The sequence below is a fragment of the Rhinopithecus roxellana genome, chromosome 6 (assembly GCF_007565055.1).
Source record: "Rhinopithecus roxellana isolate Shanxi Qingling chromosome 6, ASM756505v1, whole genome shotgun sequence".
NCBI lineage: Eukaryota > Metazoa > Chordata > Mammalia > Primates > Cercopithecidae > Rhinopithecus > Rhinopithecus roxellana.
In genome coordinates this window covers 136923106-136931564 of record NC_044554.1, presented here as the reverse complement: position 1 = coordinate 136931564, position 8459 = coordinate 136923106, and the positions used below count along the sequence as shown (strand labels likewise).

The window sequence follows — 8459 nt, the reverse complement described above, 5'->3', positions numbered from 1 at the left end:
AGGTCACAGCTAACACTGTAGATAGGGTAGGTTTATACATTAATTGTGACAGGCTTTGGGCAGACAGTGAAAAAGTACCTGGTACTAAAAATATCAGTCTTGTACTAAATATAAGTAGTAGAATATAAGTCTTGTACTAAAAAAGTCAGTAGAATACAAACAACATAAATAAACCTGAAAAATATTGTGCTGCTTAAAAAAAGTATTAGGCTGGCCGTGGTGGCTCATGCCTGTAATCCTAGCAGTCTGGGAAGCCAAGGCAGGCAGATTGCTTGAGTCCAGGAGTTTCGGATCAGCCTAGGCAACATAATGACACCCCATCTTTACAAAAATTAAAAAAAATTAGCCAGATACAGTGGCATGCGTCTGTAGTCCCAGCTACTCATGAGGCTGAGGCAGGAGGATCACTTAAACCCAGGAATTTGAGGCTGCAGTGAGCTATGATCACTTCACTGCACTCCATCATGGGCGAGAGAGCAAGACCTTGTCTCTATAGAAACAACAACAAAAAAATCTTAGATCAAACAGTCTACAATGTATGATTTCATTTAAGTTCTGGAACTCGTAAAACCAACCTATAGCCATAGAAATCAGATCAGAGGGCCGGGCACGGTGGCTCACGCCTGTAATCCCAGCACTTTGGGAGACCGAGGTGGGCAGATCACGAGGTCAGGAGATCGAGACCATCCTGGCCAACATGGTGAAACCCCGTCTCTACTAAAAATACAAAAAATTAGCTGGGCATGGTGGCAGGCGCCTGTAGTCCCAGCTACTCGGGAGGCTGAGGCGAGAGAATCGCTTGAACCTGGGAGACAGAGGTTGCTGCTGTGAGCTGGGATCATGCCACTGCACTCCAGCCTCGGTGACAGAGTGAGACTCCGTACCAAAAAAAAAAAAAAAGAAATCAGATCAGTGGTAGCTTCTAGGGAAGAGCTATACAGGCAACATTCCGGGGTGATAGAATGTTCTGTATCTTGACAGAGGTGCCGGTTACGTGGGAATTTGATTTGTCAAAACTGATTGAATAATACAGGTAAGATCTGTGCATTTGGCTATGAGTAAATTATCTCTGAAAAGTAAAAGTCAGTAACTAACATGATATGCTGGAAGATGAAAGGTAACGAAGTCACTTGAATGACAGTCACTTTTCTTTACAAAGAAAAGAGGTTTAATTGACTCACAGTTCAGCATGGCTGGGGAGGTCTCAGGAAACTTACAATCATGGCGGAAGGCGAAGGGGAAGGCAAGGCACCTGCTTCGCAAGGCAGCAGGAGGAAGTGCTGAGCGAAGGGAGAAGAGGCCTTATAAAGCCATCAGGTCTCGTGAGCACTCACTCACTATCATGAGAACATCATGGGGGAAACCGCCCCCATGATTCACTTACCTCCACCTGGTCTCTGCCTTGACACATGGGGATTATGGGGATTTGGAGGATTATAATTCAAGATGAGATTTGGGTGGGGACACAAAGCCTAATCATATCATTCCACCCTTGTCCCCTTGCAAATCTCATGTTTCTTTCACATTTCAAAACCAATCATGTCTTCCCAACAGTACCCCAAAGTCTTAATTCATTCCAGCATTAACCCAAAAGTCCAAGTCCAAAATCTCATCTGAGACAAAGCAAGTTCCTTCTGCCTATGAGCCTGTAAAATCAAAAGCAAGTTAGTTACTTCCTAGATACAAGGAGGGGACAAGCATTGGGTAAATATACCCATTCCAAATGGGAAGAATTGACCAAAACAAAGGGGCTACAGATCCCTTGCAAGTCTGAAAATCAGCAGGGCAGTCAAATCTTTTTTTTTTTCGTCTTGTTTTGAGACGGAGTCTCACTCTGTCACCAGGCTGGAGTGCAGTGGCATGATCTCAGCTCACTGCAACCTCTGCCTCCTGGGTTCAAGCAATTCCTCTGCCTCAGCCTCCTGACTAGCTGGGACTACAGGTGCATGCTACCATGCCTGGCTAATTTTTATTTTTTTATTTTTTTAATTTTTTTTTTATATTTTTAGTAGAGATGGGGCTTCATCATGTTGGCCAGGATGGTCTCGATCTCCTGACCTCATGATCCATCCGCCTCGGCCTCCCAAAGTGCTGGGATTATAGGCGTGAGCCACTGCGCCTGGCTGGCAGTCAAATCTTAAAGTTCTGAAATGATCTCCTTTGACTCCATGTCTCACATCCCGGTCATGCTGGTGCAAGAGGTGGGCTCCCATGGCCTTGAGAAGCTGTGCCCCTGGGGCTTTTCAGGGTGCAGAAGACTGCCAAAGAGTCAGAAGGAAGAAACCGCACAAGGAGATGATGGATCCCTGACCAAGCAAATCCATCAATTTTAATCCTAAAATTAAGCCTACTGGCCAGGTGCAGTGACTCATGCCTGTAATCCCAGCACATTGGGAGACCAAGGCAGGCAGATCACTTGAGGCCAGGAGCTTGAGACCAGCTTGGCCAACATGGTGAAACCCCGTCTCTACTAAAAATACAAAAATTAGCCAGGCATGATGGAGCATGCCTGTAGTCCCAGCTACTCCGGTGGTTGAGGCACAAGAATTGTTTAAACCTGGGAAGTGGAGGTTGTAGTGAGCCGAGATTGAGCCACTGCACTCCAGCCTGGGCAACAGAGCGAGACTCTGTCTCAACAAATATATATAAATAAACAAAATTAAGCTTACGAGTATCTCTAATCCTAGCCCTGGTTTTAGCCCTACCCCTGTGCCTAATCCTAAGACTAACCCTGCTCATAACCCTAAACCTGGCCTGAATCCTAGCCTTAGCCATCACTTAATCCTCACCTAACTCTAGTACTATCCCTAACCCTATTCCTGAACCAAATCCCCATCCTAAAAACAGCCCTAGCCTCAATCCTAACTCTAACACAAACCCCACCCTAGCCCTAAACCTAATGCTAAATCTAAGTGAGGTTTGCAAAATGAACCCGGCGAAGCTGATATTCAACTTTCCTCTTTTATTCTGTTGCACTCAGGCCAAATGAGTCTGGAGGAGTTGGGAAAAAAATGGGGCAGGGAGGGAAATCTCAGCTTCCTGCTGCAGAGGCGACTTTCAGCATAAATCATCGCTTTCCATGAGAAACCCAACATGTTTTCTAACAAGGAATCTAAATGGAATCTTTCCTTAGATAAAAGTGCACAGGCTGTTACCAGCACACACTCTCACAACAGACACCAGAATCACAAATGCCAGGGCTGGAAGAGGCTGTCAGGCAGCCCTCGAGGGGATGAGAGACTGAGTACCATGAAGATACAGTGACTTGCCTGAGGTCCCTAAAGGAACTTGAATTCCATCCTGCACCTCCTCCAATAATACTGCTTCCAGGCCAGGCGCGGTGGCTCACGCCTGTAATCCCAGCACTTTGGGAGGCTGAGGCGAGTGAATCATCTGAGGTCAGGAGTTCGAGACCAGCCTGGCCAACATGGTGACACCCCCATCCCTACTAAAAATACAAAAATTAGCAGGGTGTGGTTGCATGTGCCTGTAATCCCAGCTACTCAGGAGGGTGAGGCAGGAGAATCGCTTGTACCCGGGAGGTGGAAGTTGCAGTGAGCTGAGATGTAGCCACTGAACTCCAGCTTGAGTAATAGAATGAGATTCTGTCTCAAAAAAACAAAACAAAACAAACTAACAAACAAAAAACCCAAAATAAAACAACAATAACAACAACAAAAAACTGGCTTCCAGCATTTGTCAAATGGTGTGATCAGGTCAAATATTAGTTCAGGCCATCTCCAGGGTCTCTTGTTTGTTTGTTTGTTTTGAGACAGGGTCCCGTGCTGTCATGCAGACTGGAGTGCAGTGGCATGATCATAGCTCACTGTGGCCTCCAACTCCTGGGCTCAAGTGATCTTCCCACAGTTACTTGAGTAGTTAGGCCTACAGGCATGCACCACCATGTCCAGCTAATTTAATTTTTTTATAGGGGCGGGGGTCTCGCTTTGTTGCCCAGACTGGTCTTGAATTCCTGGGCTCAGGGAATCCTTCTGCTTTGGCCTCCCAAAGTGCTGGGATTACAGGTGTGAGCTACTGCGCCTGGCCAAAGGGGTGCATTTTGTGTATTTTTTTTTTTTTTTTTTTGAGATGGAGTCTCGCTCTGTCGCTCAGACTGGAGTGCAGTGGCCGGATCTCAGCTCACTGCAAGCTCCGCCTCCCGGGTTCACACCATTTTCCTGTCTCAGCCTCCGGAGTAGCTGGGACTACAGGCCACCTCGCCCAGGTAGCTTTTTGTATTTTTTAGTAGAGACGGGGTTTCACCATGTTAGCCAGGATGGTCTCGATCTCCTGACCTCGTGATCCGCCCATCTCGGCCTCCCAAAGTGCTGGGATTACAGGCTTGAGCCACCGCGCCTGGCCTTTTTTTTTTTTTTTTTTTTTTTTTTGGAAGACAGAGTTTCACTCTGTCACCCAGACTGGAGTGCAGTGGCACGATGTCAGCAGCTCACTACAGCCTCTGCCTCCAGGGTTCAAGCGATTCTGCCGCCTCAGCCTCCAGAGTAGCTGGGACTACAGGTGCCCACCACCATGCCCGGCTAATTTTTGTATTTTTAGTAGAGATGGGGTTTTACCATGTTGACCAGGCTGGTCTTGAATACCTGAACTCAGGTGATCAGCCTGCTTCGGCCTCCCAAAGTGCTGGGATTACAGGTGTGAACCACTGCACTCAGCCAGGGGTGCATTTTTGAGTAGTAAATGTGAGAACACGGCTCTAGCACATAAACCCCAGCAATCATGCGGCTGCCACCAGGTATGAGGGGACGCTGGGGGCCCCTTTCCGCTGGGCAGCTTGCTCCTTCTGCCCTGTAATGTGAAGTTCCTTGAAGTGTGCTTGAAATCCCTTAGCTATAATGTTTTATTTCAGCATAAAAATAAATAGCCCGGTCTGGAAAAGAAAACCGATGGCAAACCTCGCTGTGTGAGAGGATTTTTTTTTTTTTTTTTTTTTACAGGTGACAATTCCCAGGTAAACATTTTCACACAGTCAAGGATGGGGACAGCTTCGGCTCACAATGCTGCTGGAAAATCGGCTGGGCACAGTGGCTCACGCCTGTAATCCCAGCACTTTGGGAGGCCGAGGCAGGGAGATCACCTGAGGTCAGGAGTCCCAGATCAGCCTGGCCAACATGGTGAAACCCCATCTCTACTAAAAATACAAAAATTAGCCAGGTGTGGCGGTGGGCACCTGTAATCCCAGGTACTCGGGAGCCTGAGGCAGGAGAATTGCTTGAACCTGGAAGGTGGAGGTTGCAGTGAGCTGAGATTGCACCACTGCACTTCAGCCTGGAAGACAGAGTGACACCCTGTCTCAAAAATAAAATAAAAATAAAAATAAAAATAAAAAAAAATAAAATAAAGGGCTGGAAAATCACTTATGGGCCAAGCGGATTGCTTGATAGCTTGCCCAAAAGATATTTGAAAATACTAAGAGAAATAAGGAATTATGGATCACGATGGGCCCTTCAGATAAACAGGACAAGAAGGATGCATCTTCAGCTTCCGCAGAAGATGAATGACAGAAGAAAAGATAGATGCGCTTAGACAGGGCGCGATGGCTCACGCCCATAATCCCAGCACTTTGGGAGGCCAAGGGGGGCGAATCACGAGGTCAGGAGATCGAGACCATCTTGGCCAACATGGTGAAACCCTGTCTTCACTAAAATACAAAAATTATTTTATTTTTGTGGAGACGTGGTGGTGTACGCCTGTAGTCCCAGCTACTTGGGAGGCTGAAGCGGGGGAATCACTTGAACCTGGGAGGTGGAGGTTGCTGTGAACCAAGATCATGCCACTGCACTCCAGCCTGGCCACAGAGCAAGACTCTGTCGCAAAAAAAAAAAAAAAAAAAAAAAAAAAAGAAAAAAGAAAAAGAAAAGAAAAGATAGATATGCTTGTTGTTGTTGTTGTTTTTTTTCCCCACTCCGGAGTTTTGTATACTTCTCGTGCAGTTTTGTTCTTTTCAATAAAAGTAGTTCATTAAATCTAAACCTAGCTGTGATGGTTTCTTGTTTCTTTGCAGGATGTATTTTGTTTTGCTTGTTAAACAAGTAACTTGACACGTCCTGAGATCGAGCCGTCGCGTACCTAGGATGTCGCGTGGAAGCCCGAAGCCGCACCTCCCGCGTGGCCCCTGTGGCCAGCCGGGCCCCTCAGATGAGAGCTGCACCCAGGCCAGCACCAGTCGCTCAGCCGCCAGCAGCGGCACCCCCATCTGCCGTTGGCTCTTCTGCTGCTGCACCCCGGCAGCCAGGTCTGATGGCCCAGATGGCAACCACTGCAGGTGGCGTGGCTGTGGGCTCTGCTGTGGGGCACACACTGGGTCACGCCATTACTGGGGGCTTCAGTGGAGGAAGTAATGCTGAGCCTGCGAGGCCTGACATCACTTACCAGGAGCCTCAGGGAACCCAGCCGGTACAGCAGCAGCAGCCTTGCTTCTATGAGATCAAACAGTTTCCGGAGTGTGCCCAGAACCAGGGTGACATCAAGCTCTGTGAGGGTTTCAGTGAGGTGCTGAAACAGTGCCGACTTGCACACGGATCGGCCTAATCAAGAAGTTCAACCTGGAGAGATGGAAAATCAGCGCTCATAACTAATTTAATTCAGTATAAAAATAGAATTGATAGTGAAGGTATAAAGAATAACCATCAGTCAAACCTCTCCTGTCATTCCTAGCTTCCTTGCTTCAGAATTGAAATGGAAGCCAGGCGGGGGGGAGGGGGGGGGTCGGGGGGGGCGGGGGGGGGGGCCGGGGGGGGGCGGGGGGGGGCGGGGGAGGTTCCTACTCTGTAGAATTTGGGGCTGGGCAAATGTTTGTGTGGTCTCCTTAAACTAGCCGTTATGATTTTACTCTTTGTGAGTTAATTAGAATAAAGTCATTTTCTTCCAAAAAAAAAAAAAAAAAACCAAGAAAACAAAACAAAACAAAAACAAGTGACTTTACAAATCGGAAAATGTTCCTTGTCAGCACACCCAGGTATAGAGTTTTCATTGATTAAATATGCTCCCTGGAGGTCTGTTTAGGGACCAGGCAGGCCTTTTTTTTCTAGCATTTTGTAGGAGCAAAGAACCAAGGCTAGGACTGGGCGCTGTGGCTTACGTTTATAATCCCAACACTTCGGCGGGAAGATCACTTGAAGCCAGGAGTTTGAGACCAGCCTGGACAACATAGCAAGACCTCATCTCTACAAAGAAATTAAAAACAATTTGTCAGGGCCAGGTGCAGTGGCTCACGTCTGTAATCCCAGTACTTGGGGAGGCAGAAGCAGGTGGATCCCCTGAGGTCAGGAGTTTGAGACCAGCCTGACCGACATGGCAAAACCCCATCTCTACTAAATATACAAAACATTAGCTGGGCATGGTGGTGCATGCCTGTAATCCCAGCTACTTGGGAGGCTGAGGCAGGAGAATTGCTTGAACCCAGGAGGCGGAGGTTGCAGTGAGTTGAGATTGCACCACTGCACTCCAGCCTGAGTGAAAGAGTGAGATTCTGTCTTAAAAAAAAAAAAATTAGGCATAATGGGGAGCACCTGTAGTCCCAGCTGCTTGGGAGGCTGAGGTGGGAGGACTGCTTGAGTCCAGGAGGTTGAGGCTGCAGTAAGCCATGATCACACCACTGCACTCCAGCCTGGGCGACAGAGCAAGACCCTGTCTCAAAAAACAAAAATAAACCCCTAGGACTAGAGCTTTGGTGAAATAGCCCCATTGTCTGGGGGTGCCACTTGAAGTTATTTGTCTCACAGCCGAGGAAATCAAGGGTACGAACTCTCTGAGTGAGGTTAGAGGAGGAGTTTAGTAAGTCAAAGAGAGAGAGAGCTCTCTGCCACAGACAGGGGTCCTGAAAAACGGTCGCTGTTTCACAGTTGAATACAGAGGGGCTTTTCTAAGAAATCGATGAGGGGTAGGTGTCTCGTTTGCATAAGGCGTGAATTTCTGGTCTCCGTCCTCCTAGTGTGCATGGGGGCCCTCAGCTTGAGTTACTCCATATTGCTTTGTTCCCCATACTGCGCATGCGTCAGGGAATGGCCTTTTCCATTGCAGGCATGTCTGGGCAAGTCTCCTCTGTGACCTTTCTTTTTTCTTTTTTTGAGACAGGGTCTCGCTCTCCCAGACTGGAGTGCAGTGGTGCTATCTCCGCTTTCAGGAACTTCCGCCTCCCAGGTTCAAGTGATCCTCCTGCCTCAGGCTTCCGAATAGCTGGGATTACAGGTGCACGCCACCACTCCCGGCTAATTTTGGCATTTTTAGTAGAGATGGGGTTTCACCATGTTGGCCAGGATGGTCTGCATCTCTTGACCCCTTATAAAAGTGCCGGGATTGTAGGATTACAGGGATAAACCACCGTGCCCAGCCAAGGAAAGCAGAGTTTTTAAGGACTACTTGGTGGGTGGGTGGAGCCAGTGACCCAGGAGTGCTGATTGGTCAGACATAAAATCTTAGGGAGTAGAAGCTATCTTCTT

General features: G+C 47.8%; 1 pseudogene across 1 annotated transcript; it reads left to right on the top strand.

Annotated features, from left to right (window-relative positions):
• The first annotated feature begins 6064 nt into the window (after nt 1–6064).
• Nucleotides 6065–6549, top strand: LOC104664232 (annotated as a pseudogene). The gene has a single exon (XR_004058065.1). The product of XR_004058065.1 is annotated as a coiled-coil-helix-coiled-coil-helix domain-containing protein 2 pseudogene (transcript).
• Nucleotides 6550–8459: the final 1910 nt, after the last annotated feature.